General features: G+C 41.8%; 1 protein-coding gene across 7 annotated transcripts in view; it reads right to left on the minus strand.

Annotated features, from left to right (window-relative positions):
* fat1a (FAT atypical cadherin 1a) overlaps window positions 1-2,063 on the minus strand; it is a 107,991-nt gene extending 105,928 nt beyond the window's left edge. For 6 of the 7 annotated variants that reach the window (XR_013792768.1, XR_013792769.1, XM_079554136.1 and 3 more), the window contains exon 1: window positions 373-538. The gene's annotated coding sequence lies outside the window, so the exon portion shown is untranslated. Of the gene's footprint in view, window positions 1-372; window positions 539-1,733 lie in introns of those variants that run through there. The other variant, XM_079554133.1, reaches the window with a different exon arrangement.
* Between the last annotated feature and the right edge of the window lie 11,099 nt (window positions 2,064-13,162).

A 13,162-nucleotide genomic window follows, 5' to 3' on the forward strand; every position in this document is an offset into this window, starting at 1 on the left:
AATGAACTTTTAAAAGCGCTTTTTCTTGGCTAACCCCATCCCCCAACTGAAGCCATTCAAAGCACGGAGGGCAGGCTGCTGCAGAGATTTGTACAAACGCATTATCTTTTCAACCACATTGCACGGGTATATAACGGTATATATAGCCTGCTACGTTCACAATGCACGTATCGTTCGCTTTTCTTGCCGCGACCCAACTTCAAAGTGTGAGAGGGCAGCCGCCGGGAAGATTCTAGCGACTGCCGACATGGGCACCCTTTCCCAAGCAGTTCACAATAGTCGCTGACCTAAACCCCTCTCAACTTTTTTTCCCCCTCAGATGCCCGCGTAAACCGACAAAACTCGCGGAATTCACTCAAACGCTTCACGTACCTCTTCTGTTTGTAATTTCATAAGTTTGGAGGCTTGGCATGGAGTTGAAGTAGTCCGAATCCCGACATGGTAGTTACGTGGACCCGTGCTGTCCTCTCCGCTACTCCATCTACTCTCCTTCCTTCGCCTGCTCCTTCCCTTTCTCTCCCACAGCCTGGCGCACACTCGCTCGCCTCGCGCTCGCTCACTCACTCACTGTGCCGGAGCAAGCGCACGAGCCCCGTATCCCTCCGCGCGAGCTCTAGTTTTCCACACGCCGGCGCGGTGGGTCACTTTGATGTTTAGCTACTTTAATGCTACTTTTAAACGTTCGCGTTTCTTATATCGGATACGTTTGAAATATGTCGTAGGCGACTTTAGCACGTTTTACAATCGCTAAACACTTTCTCGGATTCCTGATTTTAACATTTTTATATTTTTGTGCCCGCAGGCTTGCAGTAAAACCAAAACAAAAGTTACGATAGGCTATGCTACATGTAGGCAAGGTTTTAGCACTGTCATTCAAAGACACCTCAAAGTCTAAAAATGAAAGTTTTAGAGTAAGTGCCAATAATAATTCAATGTTTGAATGTTTGTTACAGGCTATTTCAATTTATTTAATTATTTATTTTTATTTTAAATCTGAACAACCGGAATTTACTGAGGGCTATCGATCGGGCTATTGCTTTGCGTAATTGCTTATTCTCACTATGGATTGGGCACCCCTATTTGGAGGTGAATTTGTAACGTTTTAAGCATTTAGGAATTACTTCAGACTAACCATCCCCTGCCTCAGTGGAGCAGGTCCAGTAGGGCTCGCTCCACATGTGTGGCACAGCGGCAGACTGACTGATAGCGGACATTCATTCGATCTCATGTGCACGGTGCCCCACACAAACACGCTCCCCCTCTCTCTCTCTCTCTCTCTCTCTCTCTCTCTCTCTCTCTCTCTCTCTCTCCTCCCTCTCTCTCTCTCTCTCTGTCTCTCTCTCTCTCTCTCTCTCTCCCTCTCTCCCTCTCTCTCTCTCACCCCTGAGACGCGCCGAGCATGCAGGCTGCCCGGCGCTCGAAAGTGGATATGCGAATGATGGCGCTGTCTCCCTTCCTCTGCTCTTCCCACGGACTGCAGAAAAGCTCCCGATCCTACTTATGCAGCGTCTGCACGGACTCTGCGATGCATTTAGGCTTGTCAAGCTATAGACTAGGTACCTCTGACTTAAAACCGAAAAATAAGCGAGACGGTAGGCTATACCGGACTGTGCGTAATGGCGCTTTTAGAGGAAAAAAGAGAACATCATTCTGACTTGTTCACTCCGAGTAGAAAATAAACTTTGGAGAGTTGTGTGTGTGCCTTGAAATGATGCAAACTTGAAATGACTTACCAGACCAGCTGGATATCCACCGTATGCCCTCATTGAAACACATCCACAGATAAATCCACTAGTTTAAACATGTCCTCTCTCTCTCTCTCTCCACTTCGCTTCCCTCCTCAGCGCTTCTCTCCACGCACAGCCTCGCAGTCCGCGCGCATGCTGCTGGTTCTCCGCGCTGCCGGAGGCTTTAGGAAATCCTTCCTAACAATGCGACGCTCGGTTCAGGTAAATCCGAATGAAACGCTTCCTCCTGGGCAGCTCAGGAAATATAGATCCAGAAATGCAAAGGGTGAATATCATTAGCTAAGAGCAGGCAAAGTTGGGATGATGTTGCCGTGTGCGCTCCCGTTTGTGGAAAGTGGCAGTGTGTTGAGGGGGCGGAGTGAAAGGAAGCCAGTGCAACATCTGATGTTCACTGTTGTCTTCTACTATTAGCTTCTGTGCAATAACTATGTGAGCGAGTAGATTATTCACTACATATCCTTTATTGCATCTTAAATATATTTCACATTTTACTGATTCGAAACTGCACGCAGCCCTGTCAAACAACACTCTGTTTGCCTTGTAATAACATGGCCCATGGGGATGTATCTGGTTCCCCGTGGATGTATTGTTAGAGCACAGTGGAAATCCAAGATGGGCACCACAAGTGCTAATGAGGGAGAAAACCTACTCACTGTGTATGTAGAAACATTATTAGCAAGTTTATTTTAAATTATTGTGGGCCTATATGCCGTTTGTTTCTTTGTCGTGGTGTTTCTTTTTTTCACAAGCAATTAGGATTTAATGAAATATTTTTTTGACCAACCGCTTCGTATTTTGGTGCATCAATCGGTCAAATGGAGGCACACGATTACTGAAGGTTGCTATTTAGGATTCCAAGTCATGTGACGCTGATGTTAGTTTATCGACACTCACACAATTTGGGCGTTCTGCTTTCCCAAAATTTCATCCGATGGGCGGGGGAGCGACTGAATTTTGTGTTGCATTATGGGTAACATTCGACTTTGCCACTTCCAGTTCTGTCTGCCATAGCGCTTTATTCTAAAAAAGGAATACAATTCTGTATTTTATGATGCAGATTTTGACTGTTCCGACTCCCTACATTTGGAGCTCGTACCTCCCCGCCTCCCCTCCTGCCTTTCAGCGGACACTCAGCCACACACTCCCCCCCTCTACAGTCTCTCGCCTGGCTCGGAGCCTCAAAGGCAGCCCGTGAGCTGCCCCTGGGAGACTTTAGTAAAAAAGCAGCCATTTCATAAGCACTGACAGCCTCTGATTATCTCTCTCTGCCCAATACAGCTTTATCGTGTCTGTGTTTTCAACGTGAGAACATCAATAAATAAGTCCGTAGCCGAGCTGCTAACCGCTCGCCCGAAGCTAGCTAGCTGGCACCAGCTTATGGGCGGCGTAGACCATGGGTATAGCTATAGTTAAAGATCCATAGGACATGGACATATACAAAGACGGACGAGTTAGCAGCAGTTATTTTTTCAGTCAAGAGGTCCTCCCTACGCTTCAGAACACATTTTAAATATATTTAAATATATTACATTTTACATACAGATAAATATCACTTGAGAAGTGAATTTACTGAACACTAAGGATATTTGCTCGCATTTTAATTTTAGGTTAATACATTCCCATAAACACAGAAATAATATTATCATAACATTCACTACGTACATTAGGGACCTGACAAGTTACAGCGCTGCAACCAAGGATCATATGTATTTGCATTCCCAGACATTTTTAGGGCCATGAGCACTCCCTCACATGGCTGTGACAGGGAAATGTGTGTCTGCATGCTAACAGCTGACAGACCATCAGAAGGGGATTGTTTAAATCATAGAATTCCCTGACTGGTTAAAGTGATAGTCTGTAAGACTGCAAAATGAGGAGAGAAAGACAGTAAATTTAAAGTCAAAAAGCAAACTCACTCCCACCTTATTGAACCTGAATGCCCCAGTCCAGGTCCAGTCAGTTATGTGTAATCTATTGAATTTACAGAGCATCACTTTAAGCTATTACCTGGCACCTTTGATTAGGAAGAGAATTGTGTTGCCTTCATATGTTTTTATTTATATTTTCAGAACATTGTCACTTTTTGGAACTGCACAGTCTATTCTGACAGGGATTTTCCAGTGTACTCTGCTGTCTGGTGAAGAAGGGGGGAAAAAAGTGGCACGCTATTTTTCTCTGGAAGATGATACTGGAGGAATGCCTGCTCACAGTATTGTTAGCTCTGACCTGAAATCCAAGATCCACTCCCAACCCCAAACAAGCCAACTATTGAGAGAGCTACGGTATTCTGCCTTCCCTCCTCTCACTCTCCTGCAGTTTGACAGTTTGTTTTATTAGCATGGACATGCTTTCGAAGCTGCAGGGGATTCCTTTTATTGCACTAAGTGGATGCCCAGTTCATCTAATGCACCCAAGTCTTTATGCGCAAGCTCCGAGGCAGGCAGAACGCCGAGGCTCATTTTCAACGGAAAATTGCTCATTGGCGCATACAAGTTTTTGAGACACAGAGGCTTCCCGTTTGGAAAAGTGACAAACAACCGGCGACCGTTGGGGGAGTTAGTTGTAAGTGCCCTGTCAGCATTTTCGGAGATGGTCCATGTGGTTAATGGGGAGAATACAGTGTTTTTAAGTGTATAATTTTTGCACAATAAGACCAGTATATAATGTATACACTGAAATGGAAGCGGAAGAATGGCCATCTTTTTTTTTTTTGTGTATTGAAAACACCATGTGCTGCAGTGTATAATATACCAGACTTTGGAGAGCACTATTGGGATATACTGATACTTAGTTTTCTGCCGAATGAGTAAACACTTGCATATGCATTGTAATATATTTCATTCATAACAACAAGATCAGGGTTAAAACCTCTTAGCTCTCACCTGAACCGAGCACATTTTCTCCAGTTCGGCTTCACCCGAATCAAAATAGTCAAAATAGCAACGAAAATGAGGATGAAAATACAACAAAACAGCAACAAAAGAGTGATGAAAAAGAAAAGAAAAGAGCAATAAAAACGTGCTGGAAAAGCAACAGTAACACAATAAAAAAGCAAGAAAAATATGATTGACAAAAAAATGTGACAAAAACATAATGCGAGGGGAAAAAACGATGAAGAAAGCAACAAAAATATGAAAAAAAAATTAAAACAAGACAAAACAACCTACGAAAACATGACAAAATGGCGCCGAAAAAGCTATGAAAAAAGCAATGAAGAAAGCAACAAAAAAGACGACAAAAAACGATGAAAACGAGACAACAAGGAGACTAAAACAAGTCAAAACAAAACTACGAAAACAAAATAAAAATGTGACAAAAACGCTGTGACAACGCAATAAAAAAGTGTTGCAGTTCTTAGCTTTCAAATTAGGTGTTACACTGGCCTACAAGCGTTTAGATTTAGGTAAAGCTGAACTGGAGAAAATATGCAAAGTAACGGCGGGAGGTAAGAGGTTTTAAAGGGACTAAAAGCAAGTTTGTCATTTTATACTCACTACTGCCACCTCAGGTCTTATGTGTAACTGCAGCTTCTATATTAAGCTTGTGGGCTCATTCTACACATTAGGACATTGCTGGAACATGTAGGGGGCTGAAAAATAAACATTTTTAAACTCTGTAAAGTCTTTAAGGAACTGTAGGGGAAAATGGGCATCTGGTGTGATTCTGATGACGTCCAAACCCACAAAAACATCCAGTCATCCCCACAGCATGTGTATCATAAAATGCAGTCTAGTTCTAGTTATTGAGATATAAATATTTCTCTTTTCCCGTGTCCAAATTACATTTTACAACATTGGCCTTTTACAATAGACATTCTGAACAATGAGCTTATTGTTGCACAAATCTACAGTTAAATATCCAAACACACATGGAAACTTTTATGGAAGAGACTGCTCAACTGCAACTTGGAACGTGCATGCATTTTGTTTTCTAGGGCAATTATACCTTTTTTTCTTTCTTTCTTTCTTTTTTTAGGCACATACAGCTGTTTGGGCCACCTCAAACCAGCTACAGGATGTAACACCTCGCATTTAGAAATCCCTCTGACGTCGCAAATTCCAACCCTCGTTCCAGGCATGCGCCCCCACACCATGGCGCCCGCCGGGTCGCTATGTTTATCCCGTCCTAAATGTAAGCAAACACCGTATTTGTTTGCCTTTTTTTTTTTTTTTTTTACAGCCGTTGGCATGCCTAATACGAACCGTCGCCAACACCTACAACTTCTCAACGGCCATTTGCGGTTTCCCCCCCTAAGCACCAGAGGACCCGCGGCGAAAGCAAACGTCTTAATTCTTGCGGTTAACAAGTAAATCTGACACTCCAGCCCTGAAGTCGCTGCCAAAAAAATACCAGCGCGGAGTTGGCCGGGCCGTGAGAATGTGGCGAGGGGTGTGTGGGGAGGGATGCAGCCCTTTGATGACTCTAGGTATAGGATATGTTTACATGCACTGAAGCTATGGAGACTGAAGGGCTGGGCTACTTGTGTCATAGTAAGTACAGAACTAAGGTTGTAAGCAATCCAAGCCACTTTATTTCTGCAGCAGATAAAAAAGATTAAAAAAAAAAAAACGATTGCTGAACACAGTGGGTGAAATAACAGTGACACAAGTGTACCTTTGTTATTAAAAAACGTTGCGTCCACATCAGAGCGATACACTACAAAGCAAAAAATAACCTACATAAAAAATAGAATATGAAATAATCTACATAAAACGATGAAAAATAGCACAACAAGTCAAATGCATGAAGTGGTAAAATGTAGAAACAGTCAAATTGGCCTAGAACCACAAAAGAAAAGAAAAAACAACAAACAAAAGAAAACAAAGGACCACATGTTTTGCGTGGTGTAAAATCACAAAGAAGAAGCTAACAGGCTAATGGGCAAAGCTAACTGCGGGCTAGCGCCACTTAAACAGTCTTTACAGCCAAGTTTGAGTGAAAAATAATATCTCCATCGTGTAATTGAATGTACAATATCCCTCTCTCCCTTTATCTTTTCTGTCAGCGTAGTATTTACTCTCACGGACACTTCATGAGTAAAAAAAATGCAAGTTGCTACAACACCTGCAGTAATTCTTAAGAGTTACTTAGTAGGCTACTGCTTTAAGACAAAGCCAGTTCCCTCTGCGGATCAGTAAAGTTTGTGAAGGCTGCATTAGCAACACGAAAAGCCGGCTAGTATAATAGACGTTAGCCTTCTAGCATAAAAGCCTTTTTTTTTTTTAGCTAGGAGGCTATTATGCTAAACACAATTTTGAGAGCGTTTAATCACGAGTTTTGTCCCTCATTAAAAATATACTGAACATGGTAGTGCTTCAATTACCTGTGCTGTGACTTAACCACTGAAGCACATTAGCACTCTTTGTTTTTAGCTCAATCCAAATGGAGTTACGTTGCACTTTTTCATTTTGAGAGACATTACCTCATTCTCCCGCTGTTTTGTTTCGCTACATTTCACTACAGTCCAACAGATACTTTCAAGAGTAGGCACATACGTTTTTTCTTCGTTTGAACAAAATGGCGTGGGTGTAGTTGAAAAAGTAAAGTAAAGAGTAAAAGTTCTTTAAATGTTCACACAACAAAGATGAACTTAGCTCATGTTGGCCAGTTAGCGTCTGGATGAAGTCCCTTTACTCACCCAACTGTGAGAACTGTAAAGTCAAAGGCCAGAGAGCTTCATAAACAACGCTATGCTATTAACGCAGCCTCCAGCTCTGTTTACAGCTCACACTTGGCTTCTCCAGTTCACGCAATTTGCAAACTTTACATCTATGATACAAATCTGGAGACTTTGTAGCCAATGCAATTTTGCTAAAGGCACATATACACACACACACGCAAATAAAGCTATAACGACTATAGCACTGTTTAAAAGCTTGTGAGGCCCGAAAAAATATTTTTGTTAATTCTAAAACCAGTCATAGAGAAAGTGTTTCCTCCACTGCTCAGTTGTGTTGGGGGCAGTGTTAAGCATCAGATTGTTCCTCCTGTGAAGTTCCCATGAAGTGCGTATAATAATTGAATGAGGTCAGTTGACATCTGGGGCACATCCATGGCTTTGATCTCACGGTGAACTGCCGAGCTGGCTGCTGGAGGTCATCTCCCACAGATGTAGTGGTTCTCAACTGACGTAGCTTCAAACTGTCACAACACGCCACAAGCAACAACGAAAATGAAAACATGTAGGTTTATTATTTAGAAATACCTATATTAAATTTTCCGGATTCAAGCACAAGACTATCTATCAAAGTGGGCGGCACGATGGTACAGTTGTTTGCATTCTCGCCTCACAGCAAATCTGTCCCTGATATTTCCCTTACCATTAAAACCATAAAGAATAGGGTCTCATCTGAAGCCAAGACTCCCCTGCAGAAGAGATTATAAAATTTCTATGGCACTGTCTTGGTAAAATACTAGTCAAATCAATAATTTGTGTTTGCCGAAGGCGTGCAGCCCACCATGACTAGTCCTGCAACCCTCTTCTGGGTCCCAATCCTCCAGCAGAAAACTACGTTTATAAACCTTACATACAAAGCACATTTGGTGTCAAAACGACTCATCTCACTCATCCCGAGAAGGAGCATGTTTTAAAGGCAATAACCACTGACATTATACAACAAAACATGACTCAACACTTAGCGAGCAGGATCCAAAAACGCATTGTCAAGACTGTTTTGTTACACTCGTCTTCATTCTTCCTGCACTGGTTTGATTTTAATTTGTATCTGCCTGACTGTGCAAATGCTATAAGATATCGTAAAACTTTCTTAATTAAAACTTGGTCATCTTCTGTATAGTGACTGAATGCACGTACAAATGTATTCTGAATTTGAGGAGAAATAGAAAAATGGTTTATTCCTCTTGAATTTTGTCATGAAAGACATAAAAGCTTTTAACTTATGTCTTGGCTACTAACTTAGTTTCATTCTGCAGCTTTGTTCATAGATAGGTCGGATATTAACCTGTTACTTACTGTGCCCCCGATCAGGGGCTTAGGGTTAGGGTTATGATTAGGGTTCGGGACGGCAAATGTGATGTAAGTTGTGTTTAATTTGAACAGATCTTACACATAGTTGTAGAAACTAGAAGGTCTTGCCTTTCAAATGAGGTATCACACTGGCATACCGGCTGTACTCTCCTGTCAATACACTTTGGGATTTGGTAATGCATAATTGCTAACCTTAACTCAAACCCTACCCTAAGCTGGCAGAAAACAGGTTAACAGGTGCCCTATAGGCCTATTGTTTCAGTTATAGGCTATAAGTAATAGTTTGCTCTGAAACATTTTTTGCTTTGTCTAACTTTATAGATAGCTTGAACTAACTGTCCAACTTGGATTTACAGTATAGAGCTATATTAGCTGCATAAAGCTAATTTATTGTGGACATTTATTTTTGTAGATTTCAACCTTTTACAACAGATGGCAACATCAAACAATCGCATCCTAAACGAGTCCACTTCATAGTCCACAGTGCAGACTATTAACCGGTTAAGGTGAAGTAATATTCATTAAGGGCCATTTAAGGGCAGCTTCACTTGTAACAGTAGTGGGTGTGATAATAGAAATAAGTCCTTGGTATACTGGTGACAGTCGCTGCATTAGTTCCAGTAAGTTGTGCCTTAATCCCTCATGGTGTTGTGTTCCCAGTAAAGAATGGCTTTTGTCAGACTAACAACAAATTGCCATTCGCATTGGCATCTATTGTGTTTCTTGCATTAGCATTTAAACACAGGTTACAAGCCAGTGATTTCCCATCCTATTCCTTAAGCTAACAAAGCTAAGAAGAAAATCGCTTCCACCGCTTCGCAAACATGCTAATGAACAGCACTGGCTCACGGACTCGTCTACCCCATGTTGTCTTTGTGTTGAGGCAGATTTTTTATATAATGAAAGAGTTGCAGAGGGACTTGCTACTTAGGCTCGGTGTGACTAATAGTAAAGCCGTAGGTGCTCCGGCGTACTCCGCGCACAGAGATGGGAAAGATAGTGATGATTTGTAGCGGGCCTGGAGCGATGGAGGGATCTGTTTCCTCCTCTGACACATCTGTGTTGAATCAGGGTCCTCCGGCTGGGCTTTACACATTAGAATAATCTCATATCAGCGCTGGTTAAGTAAAACTGGGCTAAAATCTTGTCGCACCTGGGGACACAGAAGCTTGGTCGTCTTAGAGTTTTGACGGGGAAAATCATTCAAAGTCCACGCCTGGTTTTACAATGCAGTTAGCGATAGAAGCATGCAATTAGGCCTCATTTGTACGTTTAAAGGAGACATGTCATGGAAAAGCTGCTTTTTCTTAAGGTTTTAATCATGCGTGGGTTGGGTCATATAAAACTTTTCTTAGCTTTACTGCCAAGGCTTTCGACATTTTGCCAATATACTAATTATGCACACTCTCAAGAACAGTCATGAGGTGTATAGTGTTTGTTATTACTGAACTTGAATTACTGAATTAAGATCTACAGGAAAAATACTAGATGGAGCAAACATGAGAACAACAGTCACTGGATTAATAAATTCTAACAAGGCCTTTCTTGTCTGAGTCTGTAAATAAAACAGATCCACAGTGACAGACCAACCAACACTTCTTCAGTCACTCCTCAGAGTTGGGGACTTGACCAAAGCATGTACACCAGGTGTCAAGGAGGAAAGGCTTGGGATGTCAATGTCTTCTGTGACACTCGCCTTCACCACTGTCATCAGAGTTAATCCACTTCTCTGTCACTCTTCATCACTACTTTCTTCTGACCAAGAATGTCTTCTGTTGTCTTTTTCAGAGGAGCTTTACCTTTTGTTTAACATTTGATGCTCCCCAGTCAGCCATTTTAGATGGCCCAACAACATATGACAATTAGTCAATGATTGAGATGCGACTTAGTCGTGAGGTGACATGAACTGACATAGGCTGACAAACACTGAGTGACCCAACCCTCCCCATGAACCCACCCACCAAGGTCTCCTCTAATATTCTTGCCTGGTTAAAAACAGATCTGGTGTCCTTATTTTGCTGTTTTGAGTCATATGTTTAGTGTTGTTTCTTCTCCTGACATCTGGATTTTTAGAAACTTTTAGCTTAGACTTTAGATTTTGGTGCCCTTTTGACAAGCACTTTTTCACTTTATATGCAGTATATACAGTACAAGCCTAATGTACTAATAAAATGATCAGTTTCTAATGATAAATCATTATGAACACTAATTTTAAGTGGTGCTTAGTTAATCAAGACTTAAAGAGACTAGATGCAAGTTGCCATTTGCAAGTTGGCATTTTTGTACTCACTACTGCCACCTCAGGTCTTACACGCAACAGCAGGTTCTATATTAAGCTCGTGCATGACGGCACTTCGGACCCGAATTACCAGCTTTTTTGAGTGACAGTTGTAGTGAGTAGGTCTGGGCTCATTCTACACATTAGGACATTGCTGGAACATGTATTGGGAGGAAAATACATCATTTCAACTTTTTAAACTCTTTATAGTCCCTTTAAATGTGCAGTTTTTGTGTTTACCTTGAAAGACGACTGTCCCAGTAGAGGCAGAAATGTATCTTTGACACGGCTTACTGTATCAGACATTCAATCATTAACAATTCATACATAAAACATACAAATATACAATAACTGATCCCATGTGTTCATGATTTTAACTGCAGACTGAATGATTTTTTTGTGAGTGTTTTCATTTGCTAGTGGGACCTTGTATCTTCTGCCCAAGGGGAGCAGTTGGAATTGTGAATGTAGAGGAGTGATCAGGATGGCTTTCCCGGTCAGTACGCGCTGGTGGAGGTCAGGGGGCTGTGGTTTTGTTGTCTATTATACAATCCGGGAGAGTTATGTTTTGTGTTTAACTGTAAGAAAGTTGTCCTCTCTCAATCTGTCTCTCTGTCCATCCGCTCTGAGCAGTTCTGCGCTCAAAGTGTGTTCATCCCAACGCCATCGATGTTCTCGCTGGTACATTCTCCAGACCCTATCTTTTAAAATGGTTTGTAAGTGACACGATATAATGTGTCGAATAGATTACTGGATTTATTTTCTTGTTTACAAACCAATGCAGAATCTTTGGGGAAATCAGTAAAAGTTCGATTTGGGCCCAGACTTAGCACATGAGCGCAGATGGTGCACTCACTGTTTATGCCGTTCGCCAAAGCATTGGAAGTGACAGTCCCCAAAGCCGGCTGCTGTTGAGAGTGAAAATAAAGCGGCAATCACAGCTTGAAATAAAAGACAGGCCCAGATGATCACAAATGCATCAATGGAGGCGGTGTTAGTAATTTATAGCAATGGGGGACTGCCGTTTCAGAGCGTTTCAAGTGGGACGGTAGAAATAAGCTCATTGTCAACATGTTTGTGATTGTTTTGGTTTGTTCTGAAGAGGGCGTTTTACACACAAATGAGGCTTTAAACGATCCTTTAGTGTACCTGAGGACCGATGCTTCCCCATTGCAAATTGGAAATAATGTCTATGTTAAGGTAAAGCGGGTGGCGTTCGAATATGAAACAGCTTTCATTTTCAGCTAACGGCATGCAAGCAAATCCATAGCGCTGTGAAGAACACACTTTGCACACCGAACGGATTCAGTGATGGATTACACGATTTAAAGATGTCGAAGCCAATTTCATGTTCCACTAATGATGTAATACAATCCAGGAAACACAGATTGGTGCACTTTAACAGTAGAAAGGTTCAAAGTAATTTTTACATATCTTTTTTTAAAGGGTCGCCCAAAAAGCATGTGTTGTGTCTTGTTTCCTTCATGCATGTTTTGGGTTTGCTTTTTTTGATAATGCTGCATATTCCAATCGGTCCTTTTCTTCAGGAAGAAAAAAAAGCAACAACCTAGTTCAAGACACTTCGTTTGGTCAGCGCTTTGTGTTGCCGCCTTTTGAAATTGTTTTCATTCATTCATTAACATACACTGTCCCAACCAAATGAAAACAAAATCCCTCGCCAAACACTTTCTACATTTCCACTTCCGCTTGATGACTGACATTTTAGATGCATTTTCTTTTTGTTCTGAACATGCCGAACACAATCTGCAAGCATTTGGGTCAATATATTAAAGTATGCTAGCCTGGCACGAGCCAGACTGATCCTCCATGTTAAGAGATACATGGGGGAATTGTGCGATTTTAATCTCGCTGACTCTGGCAAAACCAAGACGAGCCAATCATAGCAGGGGAGGCGGGAGTTAATGGTGCGTCATCTTCCGCGCTAGGATTTCCCATCAACCAGTCCCTTTCTTTGGTTTTTAAATGTGCTAGACTTGTCCTTAAAGCCACAGCAAGAAGCTGCTCTGAGGGCTTTCACCGGAACCTTTACTCAACTGCACGTGTGGATACAAACAATCATGGCGGAGGACGTGAACGCAAAACCAATCAAACACAAAGCGTAAGTCGCTTTGTGTTTGATTGATTCTC

Source organism: Gobius niger (assembly GCF_951799975.1).
Source record: "Gobius niger genome assembly, chromosome: 3".
Lineage (NCBI taxonomy): Eukaryota > Metazoa > Chordata > Actinopteri > Gobiiformes > Gobiidae > Gobius > Gobius niger.